This window comes from Eptatretus burgeri, chromosome 4, assembly GCF_056783735.1.
Source record: "Eptatretus burgeri isolate ZD-2024b chromosome 4, Ebu_testis_v1, whole genome shotgun sequence".
Classification (NCBI taxonomy): Eukaryota; Metazoa; Chordata; class Myxini; order Myxiniformes; family Myxinidae; genus Eptatretus; species Eptatretus burgeri.
This window is the reverse complement of record NC_140964.1, coordinates 62,610,344-62,629,450: the sequence shown is the minus strand read 5'-3', so window position 1 is coordinate 62,629,450 and position 19,107 is coordinate 62,610,344. Positions and strand designations below refer to the sequence as shown.

The following is a 19,107-nucleotide window of genomic DNA, read 5'->3' as shown; positions in this document are numbered from 1 at the left end:
TGTTCGCGTGGGGAACACCTCGAGACGTGGGGCTTGTGTTTTTTTTTTATGCGCACGGTGACGTCATGGCTGCACGTGGGGTTGGAATCCGGCAGGAGGGGTATCCCTGCCGGATGGTGCCGTCCAAGGAGGGACGAGGAACACGTGCAGCTGCATGACGTCACGGGCAGTTGCAAAGTGCGCGAGCTCTGAGTTGCCGCGCTGGTGCTGCGCATGGAAAAAACAAAAAAACAAAAAAAAAAACAGCAAGCCTCACTTTCGGGTGCACAGGATTCCTGGGCAAGGGGTGGAATACCCCCTGATCAGGGCACAGGATGGAAACGAGTTAGGGGGAAGGGTTAGCTTAGTTAGACCGACTCCATGGGGCAGGGGTAAGTCCTCATGGGGCCCGTGGAATGGATTAGTTAGAGGGATTGTAGCCAGATTTAGGTTGGGAAATAAAATGATTTTTTGAGTTGGAAGACAGTGACAGACAGTGAATGTGTAGTGGGGACGTAGCTTAGCTACGTAGTGTTAAAAGGAACGTGCTGTAGTTTAAGGGACGACGTGGGAGCATGAGTTAGTTAGGGGAGGTAGTTAGAAGGATGGCAGAGTTCAGCGGTGTGTGTGTTGAAGAGTTGTGAGGTGAGTACATGATGAGTGAGTGAGGCCAGCGGGTCTGTGTGAGTGGAGCGAATGGGGACTGCATGGTGCGATGAGTGATTGGGGGGAGGAGTGACTCCCGCCCAAGGGACCCCGGGGTCAGAGTAAAGTGAGTTAGGGGGTTAGTCAAATTGAAAAATGGAGGTCGTTTTGCTGTTGGTGGGAATGTAGGCTCGAAACCCATTTGGAGGGGTGCAGGAGCCCTGTTGACGGGCTGGGAGCGTGGCTGCGAAAAGTGAGTATCGCTGAGTGGGTACCCCGGGCACCAGGCTAGTCGGCCGCGGTAGGCCAAGGGCCCATGGGGGGCCAGGATAGCGTAGTGGGCACGGGTGCGCCTGCTTGGTGCGGGGGCCCGGGGCGCCATTAGCCGCGTGGGCAGTGTTGTGGGCATGGGTGACCCTCGGAAAGGGGCCTGGGAAGCCAGCCTGCCACGTGTGCGTTTCAGGGGAGGTGCCATGGGGGGCACTCCCCGGTGTTAGGGAGCTGGTAGGCTCGGAGGCAGTGTAGTGCCCGGGGGTGCCATCGTCGGAGAATCGGCAGAGGGTCGTGCCTGCCAAAGGGAGCCACGTGTCCCAGCCATGAGACCGTGTGAGGGCACGGAGAGAAAATTGGGGGGCGAGGCCCGAAATTGTGAGGACACCAACACAGGCGACGGGAATCTGGGTTGTTAGAACCAATAGTTTAAGCGAGAGGCGCTTGTTGAAAGCCCCGGGGTAGTTTAACGGTTAAATGGTTAGGGTAGATTAGGAAGTGTACCCCTCCGCACCATCCATCCCCTCACTCTCGTTGTGGGCCGCTGGACCCACTTTGTGTTATCGATCGCCGAACTCTGGGGAGGCCATTCTGGGGCTTGAGTTGGGCCTCGACACAGGACGTTAGCTCTCCCTTACTCCCCTCCGGGAAGGGAACGTAGGGGTTGGGAGTAGGCTAGGTGACAGGATAGGTTAGCCGAACAAGGACAGTACAGGGGGTTAGGGGACGATTTATAATGGGGAAGTAAAAGAAAAAAAAATAATAATAAAAAAATAAGTTGGGGCTAAATTGGGGTTTGACAAATTAAGGGAGTGGGTATGTACAGTGACAGGCAAAGGCGATAGGTTGGGAGGGAGACAGGTAGGTAGGTCCGAGCCCGCCTTCCGAGTGGCCAGCACCACCGCACTCCCTCCACCAACCTCCACTGAACGGCGAAGGCTGGCCAGCTTCATCTGCTGGTTGCGTTGCTGCAAGGCAAAGGCCGGCCCACTTCATTGGCAGCTGTTGTTTTGCTGCGAGGCCTGTGCCGGCTGGATCGTCTGCAGCTGCTGTGCTGCAAGGCCTGTGCCGGCCCACTTCATCTGCCGGCTGGCTGTTTTTCTTCAAGGCCTGTGCCGGCCAGTTCATCTGCCGGCTGTGTTTGCCTGCAGCGGCCTTCTTCTGCGGGCTGTGTTTGCCTGCTGCCTTTGCCATGCCATGCCCACTGCCCCTGTTCACCAGCCCCCATTCAATTTTGCGTTGCCCCCCCCTGTTCATTGCCATGTGCGCCAGGATCAAGGCAACAGTTTGCAAGCTGCAAGAACTGCCCTGTTGGCAGCTACAACATGGGCCTGCAGTGGCGGCCCGTGCACCGTGCAACGAGCAGCCTGGCTCCCTGTTAACTGCTTTCTTTTTGCAGAGTTCAGTGATCCTGGGCCATGGTTTCGTGTAAAATTCGTAAGTTAAGGTTAAGATGTACTGTAAATATGAGTGCGCCCCCGGCATGTATGTCTTAGCGCCGGCAATTTTATTTAAGTCGTCCGTGTGAGTGAGTTTGTTTAGGTAGTTACTCAGCCCTCAGGTTATTTATTTTGGGGACACGAATACCATGAATGTCTCACTCAGGGATCCGTAGGTAAAATGTACTAGGGGAAAACTACACATGATGGCACACGAAAATTTGACGACTCGGGACGAGTCTGTAAAAAGGGGAGTGGGTAGTGTTGTGGTTGACCAAATTCGCAAACCACCATTCAGGTCCCTTAGGTGAGATATCTCGGTAAGTATATGTGTAGTTAGGCCCAAACCCGTTGTCTAGAGGGAATAAATGTCATTCATGCGGGCTGCGACTCTTCAGGATAGCCGTTTTTCTTTCACTATCTTTATTTTGGACCAGCCGCCATTATTACCACCACCAACCACGTCTCAACAGCCATCACACAACAACCACCAACCACAACGCCGCTTCACCACAACCGCCACGACCTTTACTGTCACAACTCGCCACCGTCGCATCGCCACCATTCTCGCGCCACTTGTGGGCGCCGATACTGGACTCGTGTGGGGCGCGCACCGAGCAGCGTGTTCAAAAACATCACGGACTTTCCGCAGAAAACGGATCAAAAACGACTCACGCCCACTTTTGTTCCGCCCAATCGGTGAGCGAGGGGCGATTTGGCCCCGCCTCCAGGGCGTTGGAGGGCGGTCGCTATATGCAAATTCATGGATCAAAAAGCATTCACGCCCACTTTTCCTCGGGCCAATGGGGAGCCAGCAAGAGAGGTGAAGGGTCAGAGGCAGAGGGTCAAGGGTGAAAGAGCGAAGCCACGGGGCTTATAAAAACGACTGCGTTCGTCAGACAAGTTGAGTAAGAGTTGAGTTGGAAGTTGAGTTGAGTGTGCGGAGTTCAAGAGAGTCGTCGGTGGAGCTGGAAAGAAGTGGTACTAGTCGGAGTGAAGAGGACGGAGCTGTGGAGAGGTGACGGCGGCGAAGGCGGACGAGGGGGTGCTCGCGTCGGTGCCGGGAGCGGCACAGGGAGAGGCCAGCAATGCGACCGAGGTGGAGGAGGAGACGCTCGCCGCGGGACCCGAGACAGGGTTATATCCTCCTTCCCCCGAGCATCAGCAACCCCCTCCTGTTTCCCCCCCGCGCTGAGATAGTGCGACAAAGGGGGCCCTCTTCCCACCCCCTACCAGACACTGTCCGCGAGGCCCGCGGAGTTGAGGCACCACCGCCGCTCCGCGTCTCATCATCAGACGGGTAGGCCCGACACGGTCTCGGCCCCAGGCCCGCCTACCCCCCTCATCCTGGAGGGTGGTTCTCTTTTCTTTTGCTTTGGGAATATGTGTTGTCGGCGCCGTCTGTGAAGTAAAATTGTATAAGTGTTGCCGTGTGCCCGGTAGTCGGTTAGATCTGCATTGTTGCATTTGCTTTTTGTGTAATATTGCATTGTCTTCTTCTATTACATGTGCTTTTGGTGGAATTGTATATGTGTGCTTTCCGTTCATCGCGAAATAAATGTGCTTATTGTTGAACTGTTTTACAGCTTCGCTTCGTCATTTCTTTCATTGAATCCCCATCTTGCTTCACGTAAAGGGTTGGTCGTGGGCTAAGACGCCCGATAATTAATCGAACCGTCGAGGCCGACGAATAACACCGCTCGGTTATCCCGATAGTACGGAACAGGTCGCTTAAGTGGCCCGTGTCCGAAGTCGACCTGCGGCGAGGTGCGATCGCCCGGTCTACCCTCCGTGTGGGTACTTAGGTAGGTCGAATTTGGCGAGCAACCCTATCCCACGCGGGGGCCATTTGGCACGATCGCGGTGAGACCGAAAGGTCCACCCGTGACTGGTTCCCGGCGTTAGTCCGAGAGGGTCACGACTGGATTGACTGGATTGTCCGTCCGGTGGGCGACGTGCCGCGATTCGAGTTACGTGGCCGTCAGCACGCCGGCGGGCGCGAATCCGCAACAATATATATATATATATATATATATATATATATATATATATATATGTATATATGTATATATATATGTATATATGTATATATGTATATGTATATATGTATATATATATATATATATATATATATATATATATATATATATATATGTATATGTATATATATATATCGACAAACAATACATGTATATATATATACATATATACTAGTAAAGGTGCCCGTCTTCGACGGGCATCACTGGCAACATATGGTAAAAGACAGATAGCATGAATGTATTTTAATCAATATATTATATCATTTTTATCCATTGATTATATATCATTCAGGTTTTCCACTTCGATGACATTACCACGTAGGTTAGTGACTGCACAACGTGTACCATTCGTGAGTTCCGGAGGATCCATAGAGCGCATTAAAATTACAGGGCACCCTACTTTTAAAGTGATCCAAAAGGCTGGATCAGTTTCGTCTCCATATTCATATCTTGTAGATTTTAGCTGGTCAGAAAGTCATGGTTTTGTGAAGAAACTACGGCACATGGAAAGTGCAAATTATTCAGGTATGAACTCAACTGTTTTCTCCCCAAATGGAGCGTGATTCTATGAGCCGAACTCATCTTAGTGGTCCTCTAAAAAATGGGAAACATTTTTATTTCTTTTTTGTGCAATAATTCCTCCCATTTTGCAAATGGAGAACATGAACTGTTTAACTACTATAATCATCAAAACGAATTTTCAGGCGCCTCTTAAGGAAAACAATAATATCATTACTATATATGTCAAAGCTTATTTCATTTCATGCAGTAACAAAAATCTGATGGTGGAACAAAAAAGGGGCATGCCGAAATATTAATATAGATAACTACCATAATCATGAAAACGAATTTTGAGGGGCCTCTTAGGAAGACAATAATATCATTACTATATATGTCAAAGCTTGTTTCATTTCATGCAGTAACAAAAATCTGATGGTGGAACAAAGAAAGGGGCGTGCCGAAATATTAATATAGATAACTACCATAATCATGAAAGCGAATTTTGAGGGGCCTCTTAAGGAAGACAATTATATCATTACTATATATGTCAAAGCTTGTTTCATTTCATGCAGTAACAAAAATCTGATGGTGGAACAAAAAAAGGGGCATGCCAAAATATTAATGTAGATATGTACATATATATATTTAAACATATATACATACATACATATGGACATATATATATATATATATATATATATATATATATATTTAAACATATATACATACATACATATGGACATATATATATATATATATATATATATATATATATATATATATATATATATTATTAGTTGGATTCGCAAGATATCCCTTATTGTCGGGTTTTCCTCTGTCTGTCTGTGTGTGTGTATGTGTGTCTGCAATGCGAGGCTCCACAGCATGAACCAGCAAACCGATTTCGATGAAACTTTGCCAACAGGTGCCATATGGTCTGGGAATGTGCGCGTTTGAATTTTGTTGCCTTGCAACCACCCGTTGCTGTGCAGTGGCCGAAAAACCGCGTACAGTATTTTCAATACTTGTCCTTCAGTTTTGAATGTCGAGAAACGAGACTTCGGAATTAAACACTTTGAGATATTTAGAAAATTTCACTCAAGCCGATTTTTGATTGAGGTTTTATTTTTCAAATGGTGGTCCTTCAAAAATCGGGTGTCTATTTACCGTCATTTTTTATGAGGGGCTTAGGAAAGTGGGCGGAGCTTCGGGAAAGTGGACGCGGTTGATGAAAAGTGGGGGTGGCGTAGTAAAGTGGGCGTGGCTTATGGAAAGTGGGCCTGGCTTATGAAAAATATTGTGTGGCTCAGGAGGTGTGGTCAAACAAGAGCATTGAGAGAAGTTTATCCGGTTTTCCGTGTGTGTGTGTGTGTGTGTGTGTGTGTGTGTGTGTGTGTGTGTGTGTGTGTGTGTGTGTATGTATGTGTGTGTGTCTGCAACGTGAGGCTCCACAGCACAAACCAGCAAACCGATTATTTTTCAAATGGTAGTCCTTCAAAAATAGGGTCTCTATTTACCGTCATTTTTTATGAGGAGTGCCAGTTGGCAAAATACGCAATAGGAAAAATCTTGCCAGGCAGAGGAACAATTGTATGTGAACCAATACGTCTTGGCAATGAATCTTCGTTGGTGGATCGGTCAGAATGAAAAGCATCGTATCCAGCGCTTCGATCCTCGTGGATCCCTCGTTGCCTACCGGCTTGTTTCCATCTTCACTGTTATTCCATGCAGAATCATTTTGATTATATATATATATATATATATATATATATATATATATATATATATATATATATATATATATATATATATATATATATATATATATATATATATATATATATATATATATATATATATATATATATGTATATATATATATATATATATATATATATATATATATATATATATATATATACATAGAGGAAGAAATGCAGAGAATTTGAATATATATATATATATATATATATATATATATATATATATATATATATATATATATATATATATATGTACACACACACACACACACACACACACACACACACACACACACACACACACACACACACACACACACACACACACACACACACACACACACACACACACACACACACGACTCTTCCAGCGTTGTTGCGCAAGAAGCAGTTTCTCGGCATGGCCAGTTATAGGGGGTCATTTGCCATTCCTTTGCCAGCATTCAGTGAGGTTAGAAATTCAGAATTTATTCAACGTGCCAGTGATAACTTGCTTACTTTTTCTGAAGAACACATAACAGTGGGATCGTTAACATCCACCAACTAATACGAGCAGAAGGGACAACTTGTTTTTGGTCCATCCGATGGATGGCCCACACATTGATGCTTCACCCTGCCTGAAAAACACCAGGGTGGCAGTTTATAGCTGGGTCAGGATTCAAACCCAGGCAAGATATCGTAAAGGTGAGTGTACATACCTCTGGGATATCCTGCAGCCTTGTTTGGTTGCAGTAGACATAGTTTCATATGCATGGAATTAAAGATTTTGCTCAGTTAATCCAAAGCCTTTGTTTTCACGGACGTTGTTTATTTGGTTGGCCACAGGAGTGGACCATGGTCAGTGGCTGCCAGAATTCATGCAATGGAGTCACAAGCCCATTGGGAAAGTGAACAGAATGGCACCATGGATCAATGCATTTGCGGACTGGGTAATCTTTCTGCCCAGACATGCAGGAAGGTTTGGTTCTGGCTGCTTTGAGTTAGGGAAATGCTTTGAAGGTAATGTGAAATAGACTGAACTGACTTTTAGTTGAATAGCTTATTGTGTGTGGGTGTGACCAATGAAAATCTTCTTCCTTGTCACACAAAGGTCTCTCAAAGAGCATTATAATGTCAGCCGTTATATTGCAAGAGTAAAAAGAAAAAAGGAACCGCAAAGACTTCCACATCTCATTGTAAGTTCTGATTATAGTATACAAAGGTTATATAGTTCTTCTTTTCATGGAATTGCAATCAAGTTTTCACATTACATTGTCTTTCTCCTGCACGCAATGTGCGCACATGCTCATAAGCCTCATTACATCCGCCACCAAAGGTGAAGGAGGTTATGTCGTCACGCGTCTCTCTCTGTTGGGTAGTCAATCTAGTCTACCCTTATTATCAGTATTTCTGTCGATATGTTTGTCTGTCTGTTGGGTAGTCAATCTATTGAGATTTTTTTGAAAAATTTCTACCCTTATTGTCAGTATTTCCATCGATATGTTTGTTGGGTTTGGATCTAGTCGAAAAAAAAAATCTCAAAATTTTTTTTTTCTACCCTTGTTATCAGTATTTAAAATGGCGATTTCAGTTAATACAATGGCAATTTCTATGAAACTTTGTAGGTTCATACCATGACCTAGTTGTGTGCAAATGAGAAACGTTGCTATGGACACCACCGTTGCCGAGCAACAGGACTTTGAAATTTTAGAAAAATCATAAAAAAATTATTTTTTCGAAAATCAAAAATCGGGCCACGAGCGACTGTGGGCAGTACATTCAGCCATATTGTCAAAAAGTTCCAGCCAGATCTTATGAAAACTGTCGGAGAAGATAGACTTTGAATGAACCCTGGTCGAAAACAATAAAAAAACGAAGTTCGTTATATCTCAGAGACTATGAGTCAGATATACATGAAACTGGTATGGTAGGTTCATGGTATGTCCTAGTTATGTGTGAGAAAGAACTGTTGCTATGGACGCTTTGTTGGCTGGTAACGGCTGAAAAACGACTAAATTCGACTTGATCGACTACCCATGTCTGCCTACCGGCTTGTTTGTTTGCTTGTCTGTTTGTGTGCTTGTGGACGGATTCGGACGAAACTTGGTGGACAGGTTGGGTGTGTGAGCATGACGAATTGATTAGATTTTGGTGAAGATCCGAATCTGGATCTGGATATGATAATTATTTAATTTTAAAAGTGATTCTTCACCATTGAGAAATCGGGCCAAAAACGATAGAGTGCTGTAGGTATAGCATGATATTTCAAAAATGTATTCAGCCTGATATGTTCTCCTGGATCATGCATTATGTTGTGGAGGTATGCACTCAACTAAGTGCCCTTCTTGTTCTATAAGTTTTTGAAATATACACAAAGTCACAGTATTCATCACACACACACACACACACACACACACACACACACACACACACACACACACACACACACACACACACACACACACACACACACACACACACACACACACACACACACACACACACACACACACACACACACTCTTTTGTCCAAACTGTTGGACAAAAACAATATTTACACTCGATATCTGCAATCACAAAGCGATCGCCAAGGGTAAGCCTCCTCCAGCTTACCCTTGGCAATCGCTTGCGACTTACTTACCCTTGACCCTTGATCCAATGATGGCCATATTTCTTTCAGACCACCGTATGACCTTGACCTTCAAAATTTAGGGATAGAGTGTAAATTAAGAAAACGTGTCCCCATATACAATCTGTCCATAAAACTCAACATAAAGAAAATCAGAGGAAATTATTCAAGTTATGATCAAAAAGGTGTTTTTTGTTAATTAGGTCACAAACCGAAAAACGTAGGTCAAGGACACTAATCAAATAACAGATGTACAACATCAATGCAGGTCCAGTATTTTGATGCAAGAATATATTGGAAGGCGATATGTGAAGATGACGAGCAAAATTGAGCAATGACAAAAAAAACCGCGTTTTTTTATTTTTATTTTTTCAGACTGCCATTTGACCGTGACTTTTAACCCAGAGGGTTATGATGTAAATCATGTGGAAATGTGCCTTGCTATAAGCTATCTATAAAGGGCAATTTCATTCCGATTGAACAAACCTCAGTCGAGTTTTGGTGAAAAATGTAAAATTGGGTCATGACATAAAGTCATGGTCAAATAAATTATGTCAACCATGGAATAATTTTTTTTCCTATTATTGATGCAAAATCCGATTCCAAAAGTTCCAGCCGGATCTGAGATGCAGCTCGGACATTGGCAGAAAAAAGGGAGAAAAACTTAAATGGTGGTTTAGTACTCCTAGTACCTTGACCTTTAACCCGGATGGGTATGATGTAATTTAAGCATAAATGTGCCTTGCTCTCGGGTCTCTAGGCTATCTCGAAAGTTCTATTTCGTTCCAATCAGACAAACCTTAAGTTATTGTGAAAAATGTTGAAATGTGTACATGTAGATCATGATCTTAATTCGGTCAAGGTCAATAAAAATTATGTCAGCGCCGCATACTTTCTATTCACATTATTTGTGCAAAATTTAATTCCGAAAGTTCCAGCCTGTTCTGAGCTCAGAAATTTCGGAAATTGGGAGAGCAGGAAGAAACTAGAAGGGCACTCGGTGGAGCGCATGCCTCTGTCAGGGATTCAGAATGTATAGATTCCCCACAATGTATCGCTGAATCAGAATGTATCGCTGAAAGAAGGAAATTGTTGGAGAAGAGATCGTGAGACGACTGGAATGGAAACCAACAATTCGTCGTCATTTCTGTGCCAGGTACAGTCGTCATCCCTTGTAGGTATTTATGTGTCATGATGTTTTGTTTGTGTTTGTGTTTGTCGTTTCGAACTTGATTGCAAAGGTTTTTCACTGCCTTGAGATTTTTAACCTGGCACTAAAGAATATCGCCAACTATTCAAACTGAAATCTTAGCTCCAGAAATGATCAGTTTTTGGGAAAATAGTAATGCAAATTGTTCATGTTTTTTGAAAGTTTACTAATTTTTCCATTGACTGTACATGAGCGAAACGAAAAATTAATCAAGTTTTGTAACTTCAAATGTCCTGCAAATACACTACTGAATACTGCTGGGGTGATTCACCAGTGTGTGTGTCATCCTCAGGATGGACGTTAAGCCGGGTGTCACGTCTGCTATCATAAGTTGGTGTATAGTGTATATGAGTTGGTGGATATCCAACGGTGTCTTTCTTCAAGAGTAGGTGAGCTCCAGTACATCTTCATTCATTTCTTCAAAGTGATTTGTATCCATTTGTAGGAGTCATGCTCAGTAAATGTAATTTCTGGTTCCTTCATCTTGCATGAATGATTAATCTGAGCCTCCTTATTTTGCATCGCTGTTGAGCATCGTTTTTGATTTGTGATATCCATTTGTTGTCCGATCTTTTGACTCTCCAACTTGAGCTATTCCACCATGATTATCAGTTATTAGCCACAATTGTTATGGATTTGGTCTCATTTTTCATGTGCGTGCGTATGTGCATCTGCAACCATATCTCGGATATGTTTGAACCGATTTTATTTGTATTTGGTAAAAAGACAACACACAATGGTATACAAAGGCACGTCATGTTTTTTTTTCGACGTCAGATCCAAGATGGCCGACTGGCCACCATTTTAGTTGTAAAAAACAACAAAGCCCCGATGTTGAACACGTCCTCAACCATATCTCGGACATGTATGAACCGATTTTATTTGTATTTGGTAAAAAGACAACACACAATGGTATACATAGGCACGTCATGTTTCTTTTTCAACCTCAGATCCAAGATGGCTGACTGGCCACCATTTTAGTTTGTAAAAAACAACAAAGCCCCGAAGTTGAACACGTCCTCAACCTTTTCTCAGACATGCATTTACCGATCTTGTTTTGGATATTGCTTGACATGAAAACATCATCTGCAGATCGTAGGCGGTTTAGTGCTTCTTCATCAATAAACATGTCGGTTAGCAGGATGGTCGAGAGCGATGCACACTCGTCTCAAAGCTGTCTTGCCTTGGCTTGATTCCCGACCCAGCAATAACCTGTCATCCTGATGTTTCCCAGGCAGTTTTATTTATCAATGTGTGTGCCGTTCCTCGGATGGACGTTAAATTTGATGTCCACTCTGCGGTTATGAGCTAATGAACGTTAAGGATTCCATAGTGTCCTTTGCGAAGAGTCGGCGAGCTATCGCCGGCACCATGAACAAATTACAAATTAATTCCCTAATCTACAGGAGGCACTGCATCAGCGGCACAGTCGCACCTTCAACCAATGCTGTTAATCACAGCCTTGTTCTGCCTTCGACAGAAGAAGAAGAATAAGAATCAACATGTATTCCTCTATTTTCCCAGTTTTGCTGATGGAACACTCCACCTGGGTATTGGGTGAACAATTTTGGGCCAATAGTGCAGCCACTAATTAATCAGTGAAAATGGCATTTTATAAAATTATCAAAACGACACAATGGAGATATCTCGTTTTGGAATTAAACTCTTCAAGGAGAGGCATGAAGGGTGCACTTTGAATCTAGGCCTCAGTCTCATGGTAAAAATTCCATGATTTCATTCCTTTCTGCACAACATTAACAGGTCCCATGCCAGTAAGAAAACAGCTCGCAGGATTACTGTGTTTTGAAAACACAAGGGAACCATTTTCGTTTTCTAATTTTTCATTTACAACACAAGGCACTGAATCAGAATCCAAAGGAATTTCCAATCAGGAAAAACAATTCGTTTTCTTTGCTGGTGGTTCAAAATGTAATGTAGTGAAGCTATCGTTGTCGCCAGAATGCAAAGGCTTAAAAAAAAGGCACGAAGCAAGGAAAGTACTTTGTCTCACGCGATCTCGGAGGAAAACGTAAGAGAAGGAGAAATAATTACAAGTGATTTAACTTCAGCCATGTTGTTTTCTTGTCTTTGTTATTTTTTTGTATACAATGTCGAGGCTCGTATGAGAGCTAACACACAGAACGTGCAACAAAGGGAGCAGGAGACAAGAGGGGGGGGGGGGGTGTGTTCCAGACGATCCTTTTGAAGAGACATAGTGAGAGTGTTAGATTTGTCATGGTTGAAAAACATGTTCTATGTGTTGGACCAGCTTATGATTTTATCCAGATCTGCAGAGAGTGAAGAAGCTGCGGTATGCTGATCTGAGGGATGACAGATGGTATGGCAGTGGGTGGAGTCATTAACAAAGAGATAAAGAGGATTTTTCAGAGAGTCAGAGAGATCGTTGATGAAAACCAAAAAAAAACAGGGCCCAGAACACTGCCTTGAGGATCTCCAGCGTCGACAGGAAGAGGGAATGAGATAACTCCATTAAGGGCCACACGTTGGCTGCGACAGGAGAGGAAGTCTGTGAGCCATGAGTGGAGAGGTCCTTGGACACCAGAGGAAGAGAGTTTGGTGAACAGGGCAGGGTTCCAGACCGTGTCGAAGGCATGCGATATGTCCAGGGAGATGGCTCTGATTTCATGTCTGGCATTGAGGACCTCCATCCATTGTTGGGAGAGCAGAAGCAGCATATCCAGGGTAGAATGACCTGGTCTGAAACCAAATTGATGATCAGAAATCAAGCCATTGGAGAAGAGGAAGGATTTTATGTCTGAAGCGATGATGGATTCCATAACCTTGCTGATGATTGGGAGAAGGCTGATTGGTCTGTAGTTGTAGGGATCTGTTTTTGCATCTTTGTTATGCAGAGCGGTAATGTTTGCTGATTTCCAATTTCCAAGCACGTAATGGTTTCCCTTAATCGGTACTTTCTCAAGCACAATTTCATTGGTTGAAATGAAATTGTACTTGAGGATATGCTGATAAAGGGAGGAAATATATAATTCCTTATAGAAACGAGCTATTGGAACACTTCCTGAAAATGAAAAACGGTTAAGTTAAAGTTCAAACAACACTTGTCAAATGGTGAGGAAAGGTTGAGGGAACAAATAATTTAACTACCCCCCCCCTCCCAAAGTTAGTCCCGTTGTGCTAGGAATACTGTAGTACACCATTATTTATACACAGTTGATGGTTCACACAGTGTGGAAACACTCAATCTGGATGGCAGGTTTCTTGTATACCGCTCCTTCCCAATTCCATATTATCCATATAATTGATTCATATTCCACATAATTAATTAATTACTTGTTACTAGAGCAAATTTTTGCAACTTTTTTTCACGGCATCCCCATGTCGCGAAACGCAAAGATGTCGCTTTCTTTTTGCCTGAGGATGCAGTGGGAGGGAGTTATAAGCACAACGTTTTTGCAACTTTTCCATTATAATCGCAACTTCCGGCATTAATTGCACTTGAGTGGCTAAATCTGCAAAATGCTTGGCCATGTGGCATCGTGCCTGCGTGAAGCGGTGATAAAAACGAACATTTTGATGGAGTATCACCTATGGGGAGAAAGGAAGAGCCATCTTGGGGCCGGAGACACGTGCTTGAGATGGTCGACGGGCGTGGTCCAGGAGAGTTCGGTCGGATGCTATTGCAGGACGGTTTTAAGTGTCATGGGTGCATTGGCTTTTTCTGGTATTCTGTATCCTATTAAGTCTATATTATGATCGAGTCTTTACTCAAATGGACATCTTGATCTTTCAGGGTGCTGGGAGGAGGTGATCGGGGATGATCAACATTTCTAGTGATGATGACGAGGGTTCATCATGGAGGGTTAATCGAACTAGAAAGAGGAGCAGACCACAGCAGGAGAGTTCCGAGGGTTTGGAACCCCCCAAAGTGGTGAAGGCCCCCTCTACCCCTGAGGAGTACTACCACAAACCTATGGTTATAGTTTTTTTGACGGCGTTACACCACTAAGCTTGACAACCCTATAAAAATTGTTACATTAATCAAGAAAGAATTCGGAGATGTGTTTAGTGCCAAAAAGCTCAGATCTGGAGACCTCTTCATTCAGTGTAAATCAGTCGACCAATGGGAGAAGGTAATGAAAGCCCAGTATTTTGATTGGGTCCGTGTTTTGTGTCATATTCCTCAGAGTGATGAGGGAGAGTCGAGGAGTTATTTACAGGATTGATCCCTCCATTGAAATTGATGATATCATGAGTCATTTAGCGGAGGTAGGAGTTGTTGATGCCCGCCGTCTCGCCACAGTCAGGGATGGGGTCAGAGCCCTTCCCCAGAAAGTTTTCTTGGGCTACCAAGCCTTCACTGTACGGGAATACATTCCACATCCCTCAAGATGCTACAAATGCCAAACGTTCGGTCAGACTGCTCCAGCCTGTGGAGGCAAATAATGATGCAGATGTAATGGAGAGCATGAGTATGGAAGTTGCGCTCGTGAAGAAATGTTTTGTGCCAATTGTGGTGGTGACCACAGTGCAGCCTTTAGAGGATGTCCTGAATTCCAAAGAGCTGCCCTGATCCAACAGGTGAAGACGCAGGAGAAACTGTCATATGCTGAGGCTGTCCGGATGGTCCCTAAAATTGGGAAAACTGTGACTCCAGTAAAAACGGTTGAGAGCACGTCAAAACTGAGTGCCCGGTTAACGTCCTCACCAAATCGGTGGGAGTGGGCTCCAGGCAATCCCAGGATTCCCTTGCTGATTCCTGTAAATCTTCCAATGATAAACACGAAGTGTAGCACTCATGTGTCGGAGATTACTAAATTCATCAGCGATCTTACATCCCCACTAGATATTATCCATTGGTCTTTAAAGAAACCTGGTTTAAAAGCCCCAATCGATTTCACATTACCGGTTACATCCTTCAATGTATTCTCTGAATAAGCGTACTGGATATACTTTGTTAACTGAGCCAGATGTACCCTCGATTCTTTAAATTTGTCTGGAAATTCAAAACGGAAATGGGGTGGACAGTATAACATTATTTTTATTTTATTTTTTATTTTTATTTACTTTCTATTTCTTGACTTCCATTATATCAATATTTTTTCCGTTTTTGGTTGTAACTTTGAGTTCGGGTGCTTGGCGTTTATGGAGCCTCGCGGCTCTGATTTCGTCAAAAAACAACAAATAGAATAATCAAAATAAGTATCATCTGTGCATTGAATGAACTGACTTCCTGTCATGTGTTGCTGTGGTCTTCCTATTTGCTATTAAGTTGTTATATCTTACCTCCTTTAACTTAAATATCGAGTTTAATCTCTGTTATAAGGACGTCAGCTTTACTTGTCAATTATGCCCAATGAAGCTGCTTCTTCCATCGCAAAAGTATGAACTTATGCAGCAGAATTTCCAACTGAGTTCGTCGTAACTTTGTTCTGAAAGCTATGTTCTACAGTCTTGTGTCATGAACGACGGTCCAGTGTTCTGAAACATCGCAACAGTAAAAAAAAAACACACGAGAGCCAAGGATGCTGAAAATGAACCTCGACAGACATCGACAGACAGACAGACATTGTCAGCACTACTATGCTGACAATTTGTCAGAGGTCAAGAGAATCGTTGGGGAATTTCAAGGCGATGGTTTGCTTGTTACCAGAGCAAAGGAAGCTATAGCATCAGAACACCTGGCGAAGGACTTGCTCACTATCGATCGTGACTCCAAGTGCCTGATTGAGCTGGTCACTAAATGCGAAAGTTATCCGAATATGATCTCTGATGCTTTCAATGATCTGAAATCTCTCGGCTTCGGCAGTGATCCATATGGGATGGCATCTTATTTGGAGAGGCGTTTGGAGCAGAACAAGGACATAAAGCAGATCATGGATCTGGCAAGGGATGACATTCCACCAAGTTTGTACGCAAAGTGGCAAAAGTGTCAAGTTACGTCGGTGAGGGTTGAACGCTCTTTTTTTGATGTTACAAAAACGACTAGCGAAGGACCGCAACTTCTTGCCTGAAAACGTTGAGAAATATATTTCCGTTTATTACAATCACAGCAGTGAACAATGAATTTAAGTGATTTGATTTAATGCTGATTTTAAAAACCTTGTAAAATGTCATATCATTGCTGAATTATGAAAATGTTGTATCATTGCCTACTTGCTAGCTTTGAGAATTTAAGAAATAAATGACTAACTGAAAATTGGTCGTTGCAGTAGCCTCTGGGCATGGATTTTAAGTTACTTTTTAGCGCAACTTTTTGGTACAACTTTTGGGAAAAAATAAATGCAACTTTTCACGTGTTTTAGTGCAACAAAAAATTGCCCTATTTATAACCCTCGCCGTAGGAGAGGGTATTGCATTTGGGTTTGTTTGTTTGTCTGTTTGTCCGCACAGAACTTTCGTGTTTTTCCCTGCAACTGCTTGTCGGATTGAGACGAAATTTTCACCATTGGTGCGACTCTGCATGTAGAATGTTCTAATGATAATTATGACGTCATAGGTCACGTGGTGTGGCAGCCATATCGGAAAATCAGAAAAAACTTTGGAACTCCTATATCTCTGAAACCACACCAAGGAAAAAATTGAAACTTGGCACATAGTAAGTACTCCTCAAGGGGAATGCGTGATATTTTTATGACATCGTAGGTGCCTTCGTTATGAAGTTATAATTGCATATGTAGAATGCTACATGTGAGCAGTATGAAAAATTTTGAGGGTCATCTCGGGATAAAATGGTCTACAGAAAAGAATCATCGGTCACGTGATGCGGTAGCCATATTGTTCTCTGAAATGGCTGAACAGATCGAGGTGAAACTTTACACATATGACCACCTATCCACGAGGAACAAAAGGTTCATACATATGATGCCATAGGTCACATGGTTTGGCAGCCATATTGGATTTAAGAAAAATATTAAATGTTTTCTCTGGAACTGCTTTGTCAATATAAATGAAGCTTAAAAAAAACTAATTTTTTTTTTGAAAAAGGCTCACTTGGCTGTGCCTGGATTGGTGTGAGGATAGAGGAGTAGCAGCGGAAACCTGAATCCTATCCAGATTCCTCCTAATGACTTCATCGTTGCTTTTTGCTTGTTCGGGTTCTGATTACTCAAATGCAGGACTGTCCCGATTTGGTCTTTCATTTGATTTGAATTGAATTTATTTTAATCCTATTCAAAATTCAATTGAATAATAATGAAAAATGTCATGGGTCAGGGTCAGGGTCAGGTGTCCAATCAAAGCGGGACGTCTTGGTACCCGGTCATCACTGCCAGCAGTTATAAAGTGGCAGTTCCAATTATATCTCATGAATTACGTAGCACACCAGTACAAGCTACACAAAATACACCACACAAAACTACACAAACACCGCGCACCACACCACACAAAACAACTCCTGGCGTGGGTCTGCAATCTCTGATTGCTCTTTTTCTTGTTTATTTTGTTTCTCATCTGGGCAATATCTCAGGCACCTTTTGAGCTGGGAAACTGATATTTGACATGGCAGTGAACAAGTAATTTGGCTAAAAAGGTTATTTTTTGATTTATTGATTAATCTATTAATCAATTAATTATTTTCTTTCTGTTTGGCTGGTGATATCTCAGCCATCCTTTGAGCTTGGAAGCTGAAATTTGGGAACAAAAGTGAAGATGCGCTTTGGCCAAAACGACATTTTTTTTAAATTTTTTGGATTAATTGATTAATTGACCACTTAATTATTATTGATTCATTAATTATTTATTTTGTTTCTCATCTGGGCAATAACTCAGGCACCTTTGTAGCTAGGAGGCTGATATGTGGACATGATAGTGACCAAGTGATTTGGCCATAAAGGTTATTTTTGACTTGATTAATCATATTATCGATTCATTATTTATTTTTCGGTGAATTACTTAGGTTTCAAAAAGTTACAGATTCGGATGAAAACGTGGTGGTTTTCGTATTCTATGAGCCAATTGATTAAGAAATTAATGATTTTACGATTGTTATTTATTTATTTTAATTGTGCAATTGAGCCTGGTGTGGCTCAGTGGTTAAGGTGGTGGCTTGGGATCCTTGGGGTCCTGAGTTTGAGCCCTGCTGGCTGCTGAGTTAGCATCAGTGGGGTTGACTCAGCCTGTCATCCTTCTGAAGTTGGCGAAATGAGCACCAGTTTCCTGGTAATTATCCCTGCATGTCGAAGGGGACTTAAGGGTTGGCGTCAGTTAGGGCATCAGGCCGTAAAAACATTGCCACAAGAAAGGGTACCATGATTGGAGCCTGCAAAAAGCTGACCCCTGCTCAGGGATAAAGACTTTCAAATGCTGTGATGATTACGATATTTTAATTGTGCAATTAATCCATCAATTATTGTACACTGCTCCCTCTGAATTCTGTCTCCATGTGCTGCACGGTGGTTGTGCCACATGGTGGTGATTTGGCACCCTGGCAATGCCGTGTTCTGGAGGATTATTTATTTATTTATTTATTTATTTATTTATTTGGCATGGGGGCGGTTTACTTTGATTGAATGTACTTCTGCGTGTTTAGCTCATGTTCAAAACCAAGGTGAAGTACGTTCGGTTAATGCGACCTTCCATGGAGGTATGGTATCATCCGGGGACTGCTACATTGGACTGGAGAATGTGTTTCTGCTTCTACTGTCCTCTACAACAACAACTGTTTCAAATAGAC

At 42.9% G+C, this 19,107-nt stretch overlaps 1 long non-coding RNA gene across 1 annotated transcript in view; it reads left to right on the top strand.

The window, feature by feature from the left end:
* The first annotated feature begins 9,011 nt into the window (after window positions 1-9,011).
* Window positions 9,012-19,107, top strand: part of LOC147028196 (uncharacterized) — a 32,115-nt gene continuing 22,019 nt past the window's right edge. The window contains exon 1 of the long non-coding RNA XR_015057459.1: window positions 9,012-10,843. This is a non-coding gene — a long non-coding RNA (uncharacterized LOC147028196). The remainder of the gene's footprint in view (window positions 10,844-19,107) is intronic.